This window comes from Dicentrarchus labrax, unplaced genomic scaffold (genome assembly GCF_905237075.1).
Source record: "Dicentrarchus labrax unplaced genomic scaffold, dlabrax2021, whole genome shotgun sequence".
In the NCBI taxonomy this organism is placed as follows: domain Eukaryota; kingdom Metazoa; phylum Chordata; class Actinopteri; family Moronidae; genus Dicentrarchus; species Dicentrarchus labrax.
In genome coordinates, this window is record NW_026136718.1 from 26,192,067 (window position 1) to 26,213,068 (window position 21,002).

The 21,002-nt window shown below is 37.4% G+C and overlaps 1 protein-coding gene across 2 annotated transcripts in view; it reads right to left on the reverse strand.

The window, feature by feature from the left end:
* The window catches only part of znf644b (zinc finger protein 644b), a 29,470-nt gene extending 12,375 nt beyond the window's left edge, over positions 1–17,095 (reverse strand). For both annotated transcript variants that reach the window (XM_051377663.1, XM_051377664.1), the window contains exons 1-2: positions 16,957–17,095; positions 13,345–13,394 (exon numbers count right to left, since the gene is read on the reverse strand). The gene's annotated coding sequence lies outside the window, so the exon portion shown is untranslated. The remainder of the gene's footprint in view (positions 1–13,344; positions 13,395–16,956) is intronic.
* Between the last annotated feature and the right edge of the window lie 3,907 nt (positions 17,096–21,002).

The window sequence follows — 21,002 nt, forward strand, 5'->3', positions numbered from 1 at the left end:
AAGCATAATATTTCCTTTATTCAAGTGCAGTGTTCAACCATCCGAAGACAATTTGCAGAAAGAAATAATGCAGATGTAAATTACAAAATGAAACACTGTTGCACAACAGGTATAATAAAATCATGCTGATAATGTGGTACAGTTAAAAAAAATGTTTTTTCGGCTATTCTCCTTAAAATGAGAGTGGTATTATTCTGTGCCGCATTATGGTTTTCCAACACCCTCTTTCGCCACCTCTATTCACAACAAACCCTGCTGTTAGCCCTGAATACCCAGGCGAGGATGCTTAATTATGTGAGCGTACCTCTGGGATACAACCTTCCTGCTTCTCCACATAAAGTTCTCAGTCGTCTGCTAAAATTGACCAATTTCCATGGGAACAAAGTACACCTCCAATGAGATCATATCGCGTCTTATCACTCTGTGATGGTGCCAACACAGATCCCAGCATGAGACTGTTGTTACTTGAATCCCGACAAATTGGCAGGCACACAATCTGTCTAAAACACAAACACAGACCCACACAAAGAAAACATATGCCTTTGCGCATACACATACAATACATTATTTATTTCATATTTATTTAGACAAACCTATATAACTGAATGCTTTGAGTTAGTAATAAGATTATAACCAGCATGCAATTAAACATGTTTATGCTTCATCTTATAAGAGATCACACTATGCTGTCCAGAGCTGATTTAGTTTAAAATGTATGCTCAGTGGATTTGACATCCAGGGCTGGTCGCTCTCTACAGGAAGCTGCGTTGCTAACGAAGTGGTAAATTCAGTGTTAATGAGTCGCTTCACTGTTACCACCTCAGAGGTAAAACCTTCCGAGCTCCATATTCTCCCCATCTGTTGTGGTGTTAGAGGTTCGAAAGGGGAACAGACGCTCCGCATTTAAAGCGAACTTCACTGTTACCCCCAAACGGCAGGGTGGCAAAACCATCAAAATATCTTGGTTCAAAATGTGTAAGCCTCATTAGCAGCCAACTCACACAACTCGCTTCTATATATATATATATATATATATATATATAAAAAAACGAACAGGGGTTCAACAGAAATTTATTTTTTAAAAATTCATTTGCTTCTATTTACTTCATTTAGTCAATGTTAAAAGGCTGACTTTGCCTTGCCTGAAGATATTTACAGGGATTATGAGCTTTAATACAGTTAAGCTGTATGCACAGATCAATCTGCTATGAGCTTTTACTCACCCCGTCTGGTAGTTTCCCCAAGACACTTTTCAGTTTGGTAAATGAGATTTAGGAGAAGCGTCATCATTGTTTACTGTTAGTACAATAGAAAACAAACTAGAACACCTCACAGTTATGTATTGAGCAGCTTTTGACTTTTTTTTACTTCCTTTTCTGTTTGCAAGTTGTATTTCTCAAAACCTTGAAATGGTCAGGTAAAATACAGTTACCATTTTATTAGGTACACCTGTACAATCTGATGTAATCCAATACAACAGCCCTGCATCAGAGTGGTTGAGGTTGTGGTTATTGGTGGTCTTTTACTAAATTAAATTATTGTATTATTTTATATGTATATTATACATACTTTATTTAGAGGTTTTTCTAATATTCTGCTCCATCATGTACAATATGTGAAAAGGACAAAATATAAAAATAAAATCTAGCCAACTATTAAGATAACGATTAAACATTTTGAGTAATTTTTAAGAAAGAATTTTCAATTTCTTTGATTTCACTTATTTTCTTTAGTCCTCTATGACAGTAAACTAAATATCTTTGACTTGTCAAGACATTTGAGGACGTCACCTTGAGATTTGGGTTTTTCACCATTTTCTGACATTTTAGGGACAAAACATCTAATCAATTATTGGGAAACTGATCAACGGGTTAATCAATAATGAAAACAGAACCAACACCTGCGTTACTAGAAACAGACATAATAGGCTTTACTAAGATAAGATTTATTGTAAGGTTGTTGTATTAGATTGCATTGGATTGTATAGGTGTATGTAATAAAACTACATAAAAATAAAAACAGAAAAAAATGAAATCACCTCAACTTATGCGGTTAAAAGGAACTCATGCAGCATGCTCTGATAGTTGGTGGGCTGGGAAGCCTGCCATGTACTCACATCAGTATGGCTTTGAGTCTAGCTCAAAACCTCAGTGCATGTCAAACCCTTTTCTCTTTCATCTTCCTATCATTCTCCACAGTGCTAATTTCATGGAAATGCCTTAACATTCAACATGCAAAAAAAAAAAAAAAATTCTCATTTACTTGTTTCATTACTCTAAGCAGTAATTTTATGTGTGTTCTTAAAAGCAAGTCAAAAATCTGCTTCCACTCTCAATGACACTGAGTGCAAAGGTCAAGCATTATTGTAGGAGCTGTCAATGTAATTTTGTCACTATTTTCTCATCTACATTTAAACATCCTCCTTTAAGGTTGAAATCTGAAGTAGTGTGAAGACGACATCCTGGTCTTTCTTGTCAGGTTCTAATACTGACACACAGGAACCTGGGCTTCATTCAATTCATAAAGACATTTCATGAGAACAAGAGGCGTAAGTGTATATAAAATATATATAAATAAAAGTGTGGAAAACAATTTTACAACAATCAATATAACCCTCTAATAAAAGTTAGTCATTATCGTGGGACTGCAACTAACAATTATTATCATTATCAAATAAATTCACTATCTATTTCTCAATTAAAAGATTAATTGTTTCATCCATAAAATGTGAAAAATGGTGCTCACTGTTTTCCAAAGGCCATGGGGAAGTCCTCAACTGGCTACTTATAATTGATTAAGATAGAGTGCAGGGTTCTGACTGAGGAAGGAAGAAATGCTGGACTACGGAAGATGTTAATAAAGATAGCTTGAGTTAGTAACAATAACCTGAGATGAGGACAGTAACAAACAGGATGCGGAAGCTGAGACCTCAGAGGAAGAAGCATGAGTTGAGGATAAGCACGAAGAAAATAATGATACTGTCAGTAGTCAGCTTGGGGTCACAGATAACATGTAATCACTTGTTTTTAAAAAGTATATAAATGAATGAATGAATGAATGAAACATCAAAGCTAACACTGTCAGTGATTTCGCCAACCCATTGATGGTGAGATGATGGACAGGAAAACTGTAGAAATGTACACTGTATATGCAGCTTTTGCACCTGCAGTTGTACTCTGACTAGGTCCTAGATTACTTAAATGACTCTACACAGACAGAATTTACTTTATTAATATACATTCTGTTTATTTTTTGATATTTTTGTGTTGTTTGTGGATGTAAAACAGCAGAGAGTACAGTTAACACAGAAATAGCAGTCAAGAGCTGATACAATTAGTCAATTAACTGATTGGTCAGTTGACTGAAAATCTGCATTTGTTTGAGTCAGTTATCAGGAAATAATGCAAAACACGTACCCGGTTCCAGATTCTTAAATGGGAGTATTTCCTGCTTATTTCTGCTTTATATCATTGTAAATGGAAACTTTTTGGGTTTTGGGCTGTTGGTTGAACAAAACGAGCTATTTGACCAAGTCATCTAAGAAATATTTAATGGACAGGCAACAATTAGAAAATAATCTGCATATCAGTCGATAGTGAAAATACTTGTTACTTGCAACCCAAGAAAAAATATATGTATAAAAAAATTGTGACAATTATTTTAATGCAAAGAACTGAAATAGCTCAACTTGAAGTCTTATGAGGACAACTTTCAGATTAAGGAGGAAGAGTTTGGCGCTGTAGGCTTGTAAGGCTGTGAATGTCTAAGCAAATTCCTTTTTCCTGTTCAACTGAAGACCCAGGCTGGCAGCACAGTGGAAACAGCCCTAAAAACCAACTGGGACCAGTCAGCCAAACCATTTCAACTGCTGGAGCTGTCTGTATGGATCAACAGCCAACCTTATATTCCTCTGCCATCGCCTTTGCTGGAGAAATGTCTAAACAAGGGGAGCCGCAGTCCCTCAAGTACTGCACTACACAACTTCCTCAGCTAATGGGATCTATTGATTTATTTGACACAATGTGAATTTATGAAGCTGCCTCTTAAGTGTGAGAGTATCAAAGTGTGGCTCAAAACAAACAGAGATTCAGCTTGACACTCCAGTAATCCCAAGGTGAGTATGTTCTCTCAGCGAAGGTGCCACAGCGAAAAGAAAAAAATACACACTGTTAAGTTCTTCTGCTATTTTAGCCCTGCAGTTCTATCCACAGTATCACACACAGAAAAGCAGGAAGAAATTAGCAACACAACACAATACGAATCTCACTTTCCTCATTGTGACTAAGTTTGTTTGGCAGAAGAATGTGAAACAAAAAAACACAACAATAACAGATTCAAGGACCCTTAATTTCTTACATTTGCAAAGGAGAAAATAAAGAGAGTGGCTTCACACGATGTCTTTGTCTGGATTACATACTCTTTTATCCCACTGAATTCTTGTCACCCAAAGGTCATTTCCATAATAATGGTCTCCATTCTCCCTAATGGGATTTTGGCTGTGATTATGTATGCCAGCGTCTTGTGCAGACACTATCAGCCCTGTCATCCTGAACTGCACAAATGTAATTACACAAAGCCTTTGATAACTAAATAACGTAATTTACTGCCTGAGTGAAAATATATATTGGAGTAATATGACTCAAATTATATGCTACAAGAAAACATATGAGTACCATAGGTGGTATGTAGCAAAAAAAAAATCTTTATAGTAAGAACAAATTAAATGCTAATGCACGCTTTAACAGCAAGAATATTAGTGTCTGTTCAAGCGATTTAAGAAAAGATTCACAGAGAAGTACAACTGGAAGTGGTATCTTAAAGAAGTATTAGTAGTTTGACGTCTTTGGCAAATACAGTACTCTTATTCGCTTTCTTGCTAAGAGTTAGATGAGAATATAGCACTCTCAGTCTGGCTGCTAAATATGAAGCTACAGTCAGCAAAATAAATAGTGCTTTAATAATTATGCGTTTGAAAATCTTTGAAGGGCACTAAAATAACTCCACAGCAACCCTCATTCAAAATCCCACTGACATTTGTATCAATGCTAATAACAAAAAATCCAGCCTTGGAAAATAACCTTACCCAACAGTGTGTTTTGTGGTTTACTCCCTATGTCTGCATAAGGAAGGTTTATCTAATATTTATATGGTGTTTGTTAAGGCAGCTAACGAACACCATTTCCCATAAACCCGGCTTAAACGTCACAGCTTGACAAAAGTCGACTGGCAAGTCAAGAGGCCGCAACTTGTTCAGACATGTTTGTATTAGCAGCAGGACAGAGAGGACCGGAAGGTGTGGACGTTTTTAGACAGCAGAGATTGCACCTTATAAGTGGAAAATGACATTAAAAGAGAGTGTTGGTGAACATTATAGATATGGACTAATGTTAAACCAATTACATTATTTTGTGTTCACAAAGTAAACGTTGCTTAATTCTTTTTTTAAATCATGATGGTTTTCATTTATAATAGCAGGCTGTAATGGATGCTGTCTTGTGAATATGGATAGTAAGAAGGAACATGTTTAATTTTGAGGAGGCATTGCATTGAGTTAGAGAAGTGGAACAGAGGCTAGTCCACACGTGATGGCAGGATTTGTGTTTCTAACTCATATTAAGTTGTGGTCAGCAGCCTTAACATAAAGACTGAAAATGGAGGAAAGCAGTTACAGTGGCTCTGTGCAATAATGCGTACAAAAACATGAACCAAGTGTACAAGACAAGTTGTAGTAGCATAGTATAGTATATTGTTACCCTGTGACAGAGCCAGGGTATTTCCCCATTTCCAGTCTTTGTGATAAGCTAAGCTAACCGGCTGCTGGCTGAAGCTTCATACTTAGGCAGATATGAGAGTGGTATTAATCTTTGCAAGAAAGCAAATAAGCATATTTCCCAAAATGTTAAACTATATTGCTTTAACTAATAAAATGTTAGTATAAAAAAGAATGTGGAAAATCTGCAGAAGGTATATGGACATATACTATGATAAACATTTGGACTTGCAGTGGAGTATAAAACCAAAAAAAAAAACATATGGACACAGGATAAGGGTTAAACTGGCCAGAGTAGTGCTTTGAACCACAGGTGAGACTGAATCTCACAAACCAAAAGACAATCCTGTCCTTTGGCCAAGGTTCAACACCAGCAAAAAATACCTTTAAAAAATCCCCCCACAACAAACTTCTCCTTGCTCCCCTCTGCTAAAGAAGGGGAATGAGTGAAATGGCTGTGATGGTAGATTTACTGATGAAAAAAGGTGAAGCGAGAACATTCGGAGTGATAAAAGGGGACAGGGAGCGAGTGACAGTTGGGTTAAGACAGAAGTCATGTTCAATAGCAGGTAGAAACATCAAACAGTGAGTTCACAGGAAACCCATGCAACCTTGTCTTGAAGGAGGATTTTCTGTTGTGTGGAGTAGATTATATCTGTTCAAGCTGCTGACACGGCCTCATTTGCTGCCCGTAGTGTTGGAGGGGGATTAAACGATATAAACTTTAAAGCTTTAAACAATACCTTTCAAAATTAAATGGATTAAGGGAGGGATGTCTGATGGGGATTTCCCAAGGCTTTGTTAGTTTTAAACTCTACTCCTTTTAAAAGGGGGAAGAAGAAGAAAAAAAACAGCGGTTAGAAATTTCTCAGGCATGTGACCGTTTTAATGAGGCTGCTCTCACGTTGAGGAGGGCAGTGGGCACAGGAGGGCTGCCAAGCAGATGGCTCTCATAAACATCATATCTTCTCTGTTTAGATACATGACTTCTCATCTCCCAACACTGAGAGGAAAACAAACCCGACCATCACCACAAGCACTACCCACTTGCCCGCTTTTGGCAAGCTGTGCCGGCTCGTTGAAATGGCACATTTCCATTTCTTGCATTTCTCCTTCATAACAATATGCATGAGCTGCGCAATTGATATACATAACCTCTAATCTGTTATAAGTATGCAGAGAAGATGCAGCGATTGCGGTGCTGGGTATTTTTGTTTAGTGGCAGTTAGGATGTTGACTTTTATTAAATGTTATTATTACCATATAACTGAAAGTATACAAATACTAAGCAAGACAGAAGTTGTTGCTATGTTTAGGCATGCTCGGATGCTTTCCTCTTCTGATGGAAAAAAATGAAATATATATATATAAAACTTTGTTGCTGCCACTTTGCTGTAGACATGTGACCATTCAGATGAAAGGGAGTCAGTGTCAAACTGCTCTCCAAATTGAGGACAGGCTCCACATTGCTGAGCAGACATCAGTGAGCTTAAATATGGAGGCATGTCAAGCATCGCAGGTATTAGGATGAAATCTCTCATTAGCTTTCTTTAAAACATAATATGAGTGCGCCGAGGCAGGAATAGGGGGCGTGCGCAGGGGCCTGGTAGTCACTAATGGCAACCAAAGTGAGTCCTCAGTAGTCACCTTGAATTCTATTATTAGACCAGGACAAACAACTCCAAACAGTAACTGGATCAAGTGTGTCGTTTGCAGCCTCTGATTGGGTTTAGAGACCTAGAAGTGGCTAAAATAAGCACCACTGTGATCGCACAGGGTCAAAGAGATGACATGAATAGCAGAGTGAACAAAGAAGCAGCGAGGCTCTGAAGAGAAAACGCCAAAACTGCGGCTGTCAAAAAGTCACAAGGAATTCATAGGCCAACAAAAGCCTATTTATCTAACTCTATCAGGAAAAGTGGACAGCTTGAGCGCCGTAGCCTTGACAGCAGTGGGATTCCCTTGTCATTTCGTAAGGTCCACGCACACACACTTGCACATACGCACAGACACATGTAGGGCGATTATTCAGTACTGCTTGTCAATTGTACCTTTTCAACCTGGATCAATGAGTCGTCTTGCACCAGGGGCCTGTATCAGCGCCAGTCATTAACATGTGAGTGCCACTCTATCAGCTACAGCTCCAAATAAATCAAAGGGTCGGCCACAGAAGAAAAGGGGCTAATATTTCCTCAATAACCCCAGAGAGACACCATGGAGAGATGCAAATTGCCTCCCAGGAGACCCCGGGGGATGTGAAGGAGAAACTCGCTGGGAGGCAACGGGAAGCTAATGAGTATAATGGTAAATGTATACAAGGAGAGGGAGAAAACCCTCTCTATTCATACCAATTAATACAATCTTATCAATGGAGGTGTACTGTCGAAGGAGGGCCCGTGTCTAACCCCTTGCCCTCCTCCCCACTTCCACCTCGCAAGCATCTGTATTATTCAACATGGGCCAGGCTACGGTCATTAGCCCTGTGGGAGACTGGGCCAGGCCTGGGGAGTTAAGGAGATTTTAAAAACCACTCACTCCTCACATCAAAACAAATCGGACCAAATCAAAGGGGCTCAAAAATGTCCTTTCTCCGAGGGGTGAGGGAGGGAGCTGCCATTGTTGTGAGAGCCTGCTTTCTGCAGCGTCGATGCACGAACGCACAAAAAATACAAGATAGCCCTAGATATAGAATAAGCTTTATCAATCATGCTGCATTTGAGGAAAAAGGATTACTGACAATTATAATGTCACAGCATGAAATAATATAAATTTAAATCATAATAGTGTTAAATATCTTTGCATAATAACTAGAAAATGGTGGCGTCAACACATGTAATTAATTAAATGGTGCTTAACAACTGCGACATTTGAGATTTTATTATTTCTTTTGATATCATTAGCAGATTAACAGGATTATTCTTGTTAGAAAAGAAGTTCACTGAAACTGAAGACAGTATTCCATTGCACTGATGACCACGCCGATAACCTCAGCAAATACAATAAACCCACACAGAAAGCAGTTAATGGGGATAAGATTATTTTACCTATTCCAGATATAAAAATCATCATTTTCTTGATTCTGGTGTAGAGCTTTATTGTGTCCTGTGTCAAATTACTGACATGTTTATAGTCTAGTTTAGTTTATTCATGAAAGAAGTGAATTTATTTAGGAAACTGGTTAAAATAAATTTTTAATTTGCTATTTGTTTTTTGTCTTTTTTCTCTATTAATTAACAAAATTACTCATTTTTTGCAGTGCCTAAATGCATTTCTGGTTAACTTGTATGTAACATCTGACCCTATATAGATCCTATATGGAGCTTGTATAGACAGAGTCCCAACTACATGCACACAGCACTGCAAGCTAATAATAAATACATTTGAATTTTGGGGAATTGTAGGAATTGATTTTCCCCTTAAACTACAAGCTGATGAATACATTACATACATATGTTTATTTCTCTTTTTTGTTTCTCTCTTATTTGGTAAAGCAATGCTGTAATATAAACAGTGTATCGAATCCTCTCCAATACCAGATATCACCAACAGATGGCACCTGCAGCCATGGAAACTTGCTGAAAATACGGGCAAAAAAATGGCACAAGATCAAACTTCCTGAATCACTTACTGTGACATTTTACTTTAGTGACCTTGCCATGTTAGCTGGTGACTGACACTTTCCTTTTAAGGTAATGCAACATAGCACCATGATACTTTAAAGGTGCCCTGTGGAGTTTCCTTGTGAAGAAAGTTTACATTCAGTGTGCAGGACACACACAAAACTAGGGCCCACTCATCAAATAGCGCCACCAGTTGTCAAAATCTTTAAATTACCTCTGAATCCTGAATACAGCTTAAAGAAATCAAAGTGGTATATAGTTTAAGGATGTATTTGAACTGCCTGAAAGGGCAAACAAATGCTTCAAAAGCATAAGAAGGAGAAGGAATGCCTCGATCTATCATTTTGAAGGTCATTTATCAGGGTGGAGAAATATATATGACAGCAGCTGATTGGAGGAGGATTTGCCTCCTAGAGATCACCGAGGGGACTGAAATGAAGGTTAATCACTATATAACTTTCTACATGTATAATCCTATACTCCAGATTTCATTGAGCATGGCTGTAAAAGCCCTCCGTCAGCATAATTGCGCCTAACCTGTGCCCCGCATGCTCAAATCTCTAAAATATCACATCCAACTCTGAGAATAAGTGGGAAATTAATGAGGAAAGTGCTGAGCTCAACCTTAGATAGGTATCATAGAAAGGGTTAGCCGCCTCACAGCTCATGTACAATGGAAGCTTTCTAATCCGAAACCCTGAAAGACAGAGGTTGTTTGGACTTGTGAAATGTTCTGAGGGATAAATAGGAGACCATACTGATTTGACATTCTTGCAGACTTGGATACATCTGGATCAGACCTAAAATATAGCTAAACACCAAGTATTATAGGTAGCCTGGCAGTTGGATTGAATAACTGCAAAATGAATAAAACCACAATTAACTCAAATTCAATTAAATAAAGTGCACTAGATTATTCCTCAGACTATGCACTAAATGACTTATACTACATTATTAATCTTTAGTCATAACTCCATGTAATTATGTTTTTTTTTTTTTGCCATGGTACATTAATTACATTGAGATTTCATATAATGACAACACTGTATATGATAGTGTTTAAATAATAAGCTATTCTTTGTGTCTATCCATTATTTCTTTTATTATCATCTATTCAGTCTAATGTGATTATACAGTCCACATTAGCTGATGTTGCTTTTCAATGTACCATCCTTTTGAGCGAGAACTGAGTGTATCAGTGATCATATTCTGCCCCTTAGTGGAGGAAATGGTCCATAACCTAGGTGAAACAGGATAATGGGAGGCTTGATCTGCAGAGGCTGAGCAGCAGGCTGGATTGTGGACATCTGCAGTTCATGACTTAGTGCTTCATTTAGCCTTTGATGGAGCAAAGCAATCTCACCTGCCAGTCCCTTAGATTTACCTAGCTCCAATCTGTCTCTCCTTTAAAATAAATTCTTCTCAGAGAAGAAGTCACTTCCATGGCTATTGGGGAGTGGAGTGCCACGCAATTCGCAGATAATATTAGGTTTGTGAACATGAAAAACATCCAACTAAAAAGAATGGAAATCCAGGTTATGATGCTGTCATGACATAAACTGGTTTGAAAAGCTGCTTCGTTGAAGGTTTTCATATAATCAGGCTGCATCATATGTTAGAGAATCAGAACCAGAGAATGAACGCCCATCCCTCTAAATTCATCCAAAATATGCTTTTGCAAATCCCTCTCAGTAGAGCTGCTGTCACAAATTAAGGAAGCAAAAGCTTTCTCATATCCCTGTTTGCTACAGCAGCAGCAGTGAATGTTCACTAATATGAGCTGAAATGTAAGCAGGAAAAAGACAAATGAAGTATGAGAGCTGAAATTACAGTATGAACACTGAAATTAGATGCAGTTGCACATGCACGTGTGAAACTAATAAAATGTCTTGTTACAAATCCTACTAGTGGCGGCCATTAAGTGTATTGCCATTAGGTGCTTAAAACCTGATCCTCTCTCTTACAACTTATGGATTCATATGGGGACTTTATGAGATGGAGCAAATAACATCCCAAATGTATAAAGCGGTGGAGTAACGTTGTAGTGTTAATCTTTTTACACCGCGTACCGCCAACATGACCAACGTTAAAACACAGTAGCATAGGCTAACCCTATTCAACTACAGACGGTTCACATAGGAGGCAGCTTTATTCCTAATAAGATTTTTCCTTGTTGACTGTTCCTGAACGAAACCAGTTCAAGAACCAGAGTTCATCTGGTGGAAACAGGGTACTTCTGCTATTCCCAATAGTTCCCAGTTGGAGTCATGATTGCAGTGTTTCTGAACCACTCAGGATTGTAACTACATAGCTGGCTGATACTGAAACTAAATATTACAGGGAATGCAAAACTTATTTTTCTAGTATTTTGATAGAATTATCTTTTTAAATTAATTTCGTTTTTAAAAAAATATTTCAGAGATTCCCCTACGTACCACTAGAGGGAGTTCCACCAGTGGTACACGTACCATAGTTTGAGAACCAGCGCATTAAGGTTATCAAGCCATTTCAATACTCTCTTACACTGCATGCCATACATCTTATACTAAATACATGGTACTTAATGTATTTGGTTTATTTAAAATGTAATGTATTTGTAGCAGAAACTGGATAAAGTCTAGCTGTCTGTATCCAGTTTCAGAGGGAGTAACAGTATTGATATTATTCTGCACTGTATAAGAAGTTAGGGCTACAATTGATTATTTTCATTATTAATTAATCTGACAGTTACTTTATTGATGATTAAATGAATTGGTTGGTCTGTAAAGTGTCCATCACAAATTCTTAGAGCACATGATGACATCTTCAAATCAATCTTCAAACTGTCTAAAACCCAAACATATTCAGTTTACTGTCACACAAAACAAATAAATACATCAAATCTGAGAGGCTGGAATTTAGGACATTTTTGATTTTTTTTTTTTTTTATTACTCAAACGTATGTAGGGCAGTGCAGAGAGTCGGACAGAATCTGTAACAATCTGCTCTCATTTAAAGGGCCAACATCATAAAAGCCTGAAAAAAAAAAAAATCTTTTGAGTGGAAAATTAAGACTTCTTGTGCATGCAAAGTCTGTGTTTCGCCAGGTTTGGTTTTTAAGATGACCAGCAAGGAACTATCAATGAAAGCTCGAGACAATAAGGCGGAACTAGGCAACTACTATTTAGTAGGTATTTTGTAGAATTGAAGAAATGTCTATCATAAGACCTCTGAGCAAATTAGTGATGGATTAATGATTGATGATGGTACAATTTCAAAGTGGCGATAATTTAAACATCAGAATTCACAATATCGACTTACATTTAAAAGAAAATTAAACAAAGACTGGAGGATTGTAAACACTAGTTGTGTGTCAGTGATTCTGTTTCACACTGAAAAAAATAATCAACAGCCAGCTTGTCACTCCCTACAACCTGCCAAGCGTAGGAGTGGAAGCACTGACACATGTAACTGACATCTCAGATTTAATTTGACTGGTAATCACACCCAGCTATAGTTTCAGAGCATTTCACACATCTGAGCTACAGTTTCAGGTGTTAAGCCGGTAAGGAGACATACAACTGTGCCTCTGAATGATAACACCTCTTCAGAGACGGTCACATTTTAGGTTTATGCTCTGCCATTGAGATTATAATAATGATAATACTAACAAGAACATCAGACAAACACATTTTCTTGCTTTTCAATTAAAACGCAATAAACACTCGTTTCGAGCTCAGCTTTACAGTTCAGTGGCTATTTGAAACAAATTAGGATTGTGTGTCGCTTCACGGCAGGTCACCTTGTTGTTGTACTTGTCTGACTCATGAGCTGATATTATAACTTCTAATGAGAGACAATATTCAACTTCTACCACCTCTGTTTGTCAATTTTCAGAAAGTGGATCTCAATAATCACACAGAATGTTTAACAAGACAAAACGGAAATAAAAAGAACCAGTCAATGTGTACTTACCAGTCTATGTTGAAGCACTGATTCCACCACATGGCTCTTTGAAAGCACACCTGTAATAGAGACAAACAGCCAGGAAGTGTCCTTTAACTTTAATAAAGCTGAAAGCTGCTCTCTACACAGATCATTGTGGTTTTCTTTAAAAACATTTCAGGTTTCAGTAAGATTTTGTGATTACATGTGACACACCCTGCCGCAGGGAATCAAATCCAGACTCTGTTTCAGGACCCATAACTGAAAGCTGAGGACATACATCCACACAAGGACAGAAGGAAATATGATTTTAGCATTGACTGGAAATTAACCTTTTTTTGACATTGGCTTTACTTCCTCAGTGTTTGGGGACCCTGAGACCCCACTGATGTATGTGTAATAATAATAATAATAATAATAATAATAATAATTAAGATATCAACCAACTGTTTTCAAATATTATCATATTACAAATATTATTATACAGCAAATGTTTCATTACAAATACTTTTGTTTACCAGAGCAGACATCTTACATAGTAACATAGCTACCTATATCTGGGGTTAATTAGACCACAAAGAGGTCCCGGTTGCTGCTAGAAAATATTAATAGAGTTACTCTGGATCTGGGAGGGCAGAGCTGCATAAAAAGAGTTATCAACACCAGTAACAGATAATGAGCAAATCAAAATCCATTGCATTTAACCATGTTTTACCGCTGGAGTCTCACAAGTAAAGTAAACACACATAATACAATATTTTCTGCAGTGGATATGTGAAACACGTTATAAATTAGAAATTATATTTATAAGCAATTCTCATAAAATTAGGAAACATTAAGTATTAAGGTGAAAAATCAATGTCAGTATGTTTTTGCTGCACTTCGCTTTCTCTGTTTTATAGCATTCTTTATTTAATATCTTTGAATTTGGACTGCTGAATGTCACCATATCACTACTGAAAACATAATCATAATTTTCAGTCTGCCCTTGTTGCCACGGTGTGTACTGTACTTTACAGCAGGAGTATCATTTATTAGCCTAAATAGCAAGTGAGCATCATCACAGAAGTGATTAGGCACAGCCCATAATGTTTCCTGCTTGAACTTCAACATGAACCTCAAAAACAGAAAATGTGCCAAAGTAGTGCCATAAACAATGTGGAGACTAGAGCTGAAAAGTTCTGTCAATGAATTACTTGAGCAACCAATAAAATAATCTTTTTGATAACTTAACATAATATTTTAAGCAAAAAGGACAAATTTTCTCTGGTGGGTTTGCTGCTTATCTCTGTCTTAAGTAATATTACACTGGCATTTGGACGAAACGAGCATTAACTAACATAATCTTGGCCTATGGGAACATACAGACATTCTTCACAATTTTCTGACATTTTAACGGGATAATGAAAATAATCTTTGGTTGCAGCTCACCAACAGATACAAGTGTGATAGTTATCAATTTCATGCAGATGGTTTAATGAGTCTGAGAGGGATTCAATCAATGTGATTCTATGAAAACATGCCGCCCTTATTTCCTCGCCTCTGATATATTCCTGCAGACCTCAATGTTCTTGGTAGATCCACCTGATTACTAAAATATCTCATCTCTGCAGCTGTTCCTCAGCTGAGTTGCTAATTCAGGCCAGTGTACTCCCATTTAAGTAGTCCCAGGTGTCTTCATTTATAGCTGTGTAAGCAGCCAGCCAGGCCAACAGAGAACACATAACTGTTTGCTATGCTGAGCATTCAGGGACTTCAGGCATCTTGGTTAAAATATTTGACCTTGTCAAGTGACATATAATCAATTTGTGGATAACATGCCTCGACCATCTGATTTATTTAGTCGAGCAGTTGACTCCTTTACTCTCTGTTGTATACTAATGCAGTAAAACCGACACTAGGCTGTTAAGCTGACTCTGACTTCTTCCTATAGCCCTGAAAGCTCGTCCTTAGACACCTGCAGGGAGTGATGGACTCTCTTATGTAGGTCTACACTTTGATTTTACAAAACCCCCATTCCTGAGCTTATAACAACTGCAATGTAAACTCCCCCAAATCCAATATTATGGAAGTTTTCAATGACAAAACTGCTGAGCCAGCACACAAATACAGCTAAAATACTTGCATCATCCAGGAAGTGTGCCATCTAACTATTCCAAGAATCATTTGGTTCAATTCATTCGATCCCTGCATTGTTTGCTTTAGGTTTTGTTAAATGTCCTTAAACTTACCACCGGAAAATAATCAAATCTAAAGAATGCAATTTTACCAAGCTACATAATACACGTATATGAAAGTTGCTCAGTGGTGCATGAAGTAAAACAAAAACTTCTTGCTGTAAAGAAATGACCAAGATGAATGCATGCCCACCAGAGACTTATACCAACCAAGTGGGCTAACTTCCAGTTTAGCCCTCTGCTAACTTGAAGGGGGGTAGAATGATTTAATTGTGTGGCTTTTCTAAAATTTTCAAATGTTATTGGACCAAACCATTTTGAAGGGGTTGTGCCGCCCATAAAAATCCATTATTTTGACTGGGGGGGGAAGGTGACTTACTGTGAGTTGAGCTGCTCTCATTGTCTGCACAGTTTCAAAGAATAATGATAAGTAATAATTTACTCATTAATTAATTTACTCATTAATAATCACTAATAATTTACTCATTAGGAAACTGTTTGTTGATCTAATGAATTAAGTAAGAAGTAGGTCATTTCTCCATAAGACTGCATGCTATCAGTCTTTTATTGCAGCCAATGGAGCTGGCCATTACATAGAAGACATTTCCATGTTGGCTTCACGTCACAAAACAGGAAGCTCTGTCCATTATCTATACTGCCAATGGCACTAACCAAATCTCAGTGTGAAACCATTTTCTTCAAAAAGGCAAAAAACTCTGTGATTCTACTATTCAGTTTAGCAGTCGTACTAGCTGGTACTACTATCACAATCAGGATTTTATTAATATATAATGATCATTCCCACGAATCACAATTGTAATATCTCTTACAAATCACAATCTTTTTTTTTTACCATATCTGACAGGCCTTTAGCAAATGGAAATACTTTTGGCATTTACCAACTTCCATAGAATATGGGTCTTGCTTGCCTCACTCTCACAATCACTCTTCCTAATAGGCAATTTAAAGTCAGAGAGGGAAGCCAGAATTAGAAACTTGAGAAACCAAGTTTACTCTGCAATCATGTAGCTCTGCGTCAAACGTTTTGCATATATATGTAAAACGATCAATGTAACAATAAACTTTATCTCGTCTTTCGAGTTCCAAATGAACAGCTCTTTCTCTAGTTGCCATAAACTGAATGTCCTTCAGTAGAGACTGAAACAATTTAGCTAAACGCACAGAGCCACCTCGAGCAGCTCTGACTTTATTTTGACAGGCTATGCGACAGTAAGCTAGCTCCTCTGCCCACACACTGACCCACAAAGATAAAGCTGTACCAGTAATGTGTTGTACAAAGACTTCGCGTTGCAATAGCGAACCACTTTAAGTAAGAATAGCTACACCTTGTACAGTTGTCAGTCACTGCAGTGTTTTCATACCTTCACAGCGACACACCGCTGACTAACGAGCATACCTGGCTACAATGTATCACTGCGCACATCAAACTGCACGGCAGGCTTACCTCAGGACGGTCGACTCGTGTCCTCAAGTTTGTCATTGCACCTGACACCGTTACTCGTCTTTCCCTCTCTCTTAGACTGTCGCCATTTTGCTTAAAAATCACGCAGGTTTGCTCCCTGGTCCAGAGGAGAGGGATGAGAGGGATGTTCACGGCGGAGGTAGAGAAATGAGCGTCACCCCGACTGCACACCGACCCCTTATGTCCACTCTAGTTCCAGTCCATTTGGACCAGCTCGCCTTAACTTACCGACAACACTGCTGACAAATGCTCACAACATTTGAATTTGGAAGATAACTGAACGTGACAGCACAACGTTTTTATAAGTTTGTGAATGAGGTACCTGACCTTGAGCTGCATGCTACATACATTACTTCATACAGAGTAATTAGTGCACTGGTTCCCAACCGTTTTCCTTCTAAATGATATATTTTATGTATATCTCATATTATATCCAATGCATAACAATAACAGTACAGAACAACTGATAAACTGTAAATAGTGAACACAATAACTGCAGGAAGTTTGTGTAAAATTGGTGATTTGGAGGAATTCTGAGCAGATTATTTCCTGTGAAGATTGATGATTGGTGGAGATTTCTTTACCTTTTTTTAAATCCTGTCTGTATTATGTATTTATTTTATCATCATTTATTCTTAATATTTTTACCTTTTTGACAGATTCAGTGTTTTCTTCCCCCTGCCGCTTGTTCAGTTAGCTCTTTGGTTGTTTGAACTGCACAGTTTTTTACTGTAGGAAGATGAGCCTACTGTGTATGAATTGTTAAGTTTTCTTACACGCCTTAAACCAAGAAGGCCTTGCAACTCCCCATGAACCTTTGGTGACCCCTAGTGGGGGTCCAGGTTGGGAACCACTCAATTAGTGGACTGTCACTGTAATATGGGTAAACCACCATAAAAATAATAATGATATTGCAATTTATCTATTATTTATTGAAGTTGGTCTGCTGTAAACAGATAAGAAATGTAACTGTGTCATCAACAGTGTGACAAGAACTTGGACTACAAGCAGGACAGGATAGAAAGGGTTAAATGTGTCTTCTGTGACCATGGAGTGATTTTCAAAATGGTTGATATGAAAGCTTCACAGGGGAAGATATGCCACTGTTGTATATTTAATGTTCAATTGCTCTTGTACAAGTGAAGCAGTGAGCTTTAACCCTCATTTAAATTGTAGAATAATGATGCAGAATGCATGCTGAAGATGCATTATTAATGGGTTTTCTTGCCCGAGTGTTATTTCCATGATTCCGCAGGAAAACCATCAGGCATTTCAAACCTCATGAGTCGGGGGAAAATCACGTAATCATCAATGTGTTTTCGAACAGGTGTTATTTATTACAATGCTCATTTCTTTTTGTGTTGTTTTCTTTGCCTTACTTATCATGACTCCCATTGAACTTTTCAGGAACACGAGCTTTAAGCATGGGGAACTTCATTTCTGATTGTCGCAAACAATGACAAACAATATGTTTACCTTCTGTCACTGTAATGTTAATAAAAGACATCAAGAATGTCTGGATCGTGATTAAAAAAAAAAGATTAATTTTCTCAAAGGTTAAACTGACTGCAGTATATTGTAACTGTGATGTTTCCATAATCTTCCACTTTAAATTCACCTAAATGCTACTATAGACCCTGTTATTAGAGTAAAAGCAGATAATCCAAACCATATCGTTTATTGTGTATGACATTAGTACATCTTTGTTCAGTGCACTGAGGAAAACACAGTCTGTGTGTGGTGTGATTGGAGTGGTAATTCTCATATTCATATACATATGAAATATTGATTGGATTAAGCAAACAACTAACAAATCTTTAAATGTACATTGCTCCAGTGACTGCTATTATCAACAAGAAGTAGTCTGCAGACAACTCAAATTTCTCAGAATCTGCTGAATATTTATAGAGTGGGCGAAATATGACTTATTTATTTTTGCTAAATTATTAAATTCACGGAATGCAGATCATTAATCATTAATATTGATATATTGAGAAACTGTAAGACATAAATATTTGTGCATAAATATTTATCTACTCCATGCCAGTGTGTATTAACTCTAGGTTTAGCTCCTCATTCAGCGGAGATATGTTTCTTTCAAAGCCATTTCCAAGTCACTTACTGTATTTGTGCTCGCCTCACTGATCTCAGCTTATCACCGTACCCACCTAGATGGCAGAAAACACAAAGCAATACCGAGGAGTGCGTTGTCTTTTTGTGTGAGATATAGGCATTGACACAAGCCCTCTGTTTTCAGAGCATGAAGTAATTCTTTTAATGGCCTGCCAACTGTGCACTCCAAAGTTTGATTTTGCTCTGCAAAATGAGAGCAAAAATCTCAAACAATTTATTATGCTGTTTGTGCCTCGCTTCACTAGTTATCATCTGCAATTTATTTCCTACCTTGGGGTACTGCAAGCCATTTTTCTCCAATTTCAGTGGCTCACTTTTTTTTTTCTTGATCCTGCATGCTGCTGACTAAACTCCTGCCTCCAGCCATGGTGTTGGAACATCACAGAAAACTACATCATTATACTGAAGCTAGTTAACAAAGAGAGGCAGAGAACCAGTTTGAATCACAGGGCACAATACAGTATGAGAAATTACTGACTTCACTAACTCAGATGCAGCATTCTTAGCCTGTCTCTCTCCAGCTGCACAGGTGAAACGGCTCACTAATGAAGGCTGTTTCAGACCTCATTTTGAATTCAAGGTCAGCGTCTGACCACTCTTTGCTATTTTAAATTCATTTTTTCTATTATAAATTAAGCTTTAGTGCAAACGTGAGTCCCATGTCTGCATCAGCTGAGCACTCTGATGGTCTTTTTTCTAGACCTTTATTAATACATACACCTGTGTTTTTCCTACTGTGACATGTCATAAGGTCTTTCAGACTGAAAAACGTGTTTTATCAGTGACTTAAAAGATGACAGAAATTTTTATTTTAAAAGCAGACAATCCCAATGCATTTGAAGTCACCTGTGGTCAGAGACTTCAGAGTCTTTTCCCAGTGCTCCACTATAGTACACAAGATGCGGCGGCTATTGCAGGTCAAACGCCTAATATAATCAGAGAAATCATAAATACTAAAACTTAACAGCAAGTAACAGTATCTGTCAGTATATAATAAAGTCCAGTTGGTGCTAAACATAGCAATATTACAATGTAAAAAACAGTACAGAAGTCAGCCAAATGTAATGAGAGTATCAAACGTAAAAGTACTCACTTTTGAGCAGAATAGACCCTGTCAGTGTTTTATTTGATGATTGACTTAAGCATTAACATGATTGCAGCAATTTAATGTTCTAGCTGGTCAAGAGGGACAACAAATTTGCATTTAGTTTTTATCTTTAATAACGCGTCACATGTTAAGAACTGGTCATAGGTTGTGTGGTCACGCTTAGCCAGACCTATCTCCACATTTCGCTTTTGTGCTGAATAAATTGTATATGTGTAAAATCTTAATCTGCAAAGTAGCTATAACTGGAAAAAACATTTTTGAGTAAAAAGTGCAGTATTTCCCTTGAAGAGTATGTCTATATTATAAAATAGCATAAAATGGAAGTACTCAAGTACGAGTACCTAAAAATTGTATTTAAGTATGTTACTTGGTTATATTCCATCACTGATAAATTGGAACAACCTTGATGAACTCAAAGTTTTTAGACTTGACAAATATACAAGTATACCTCACATGGGTCAATTATAAGTTCAAAACTGCAAGTATAACATGCACCATGTTGAGTATATATTAAGATAATGATAATATAATAATATTTTAAGTATCCATTCATCCTTGCAGTAGTATAGAATGACCACAAGGTGGCAGAGGGAGGCCTGCTGTGTCCATTCCTAGCATGCCTTTTGAAATGAGTGTTATTAACTACCATTAAAACACTGCTCACAAATTGTATTTTGATATGCAAAACGATTTTTAAATGCATATTATATGCTGTTTTAATCCTTAATATCAGTAAATATGGCATATTAGGGCTTTTAATATTCTTAAGAGATTATCAGGCACTCAT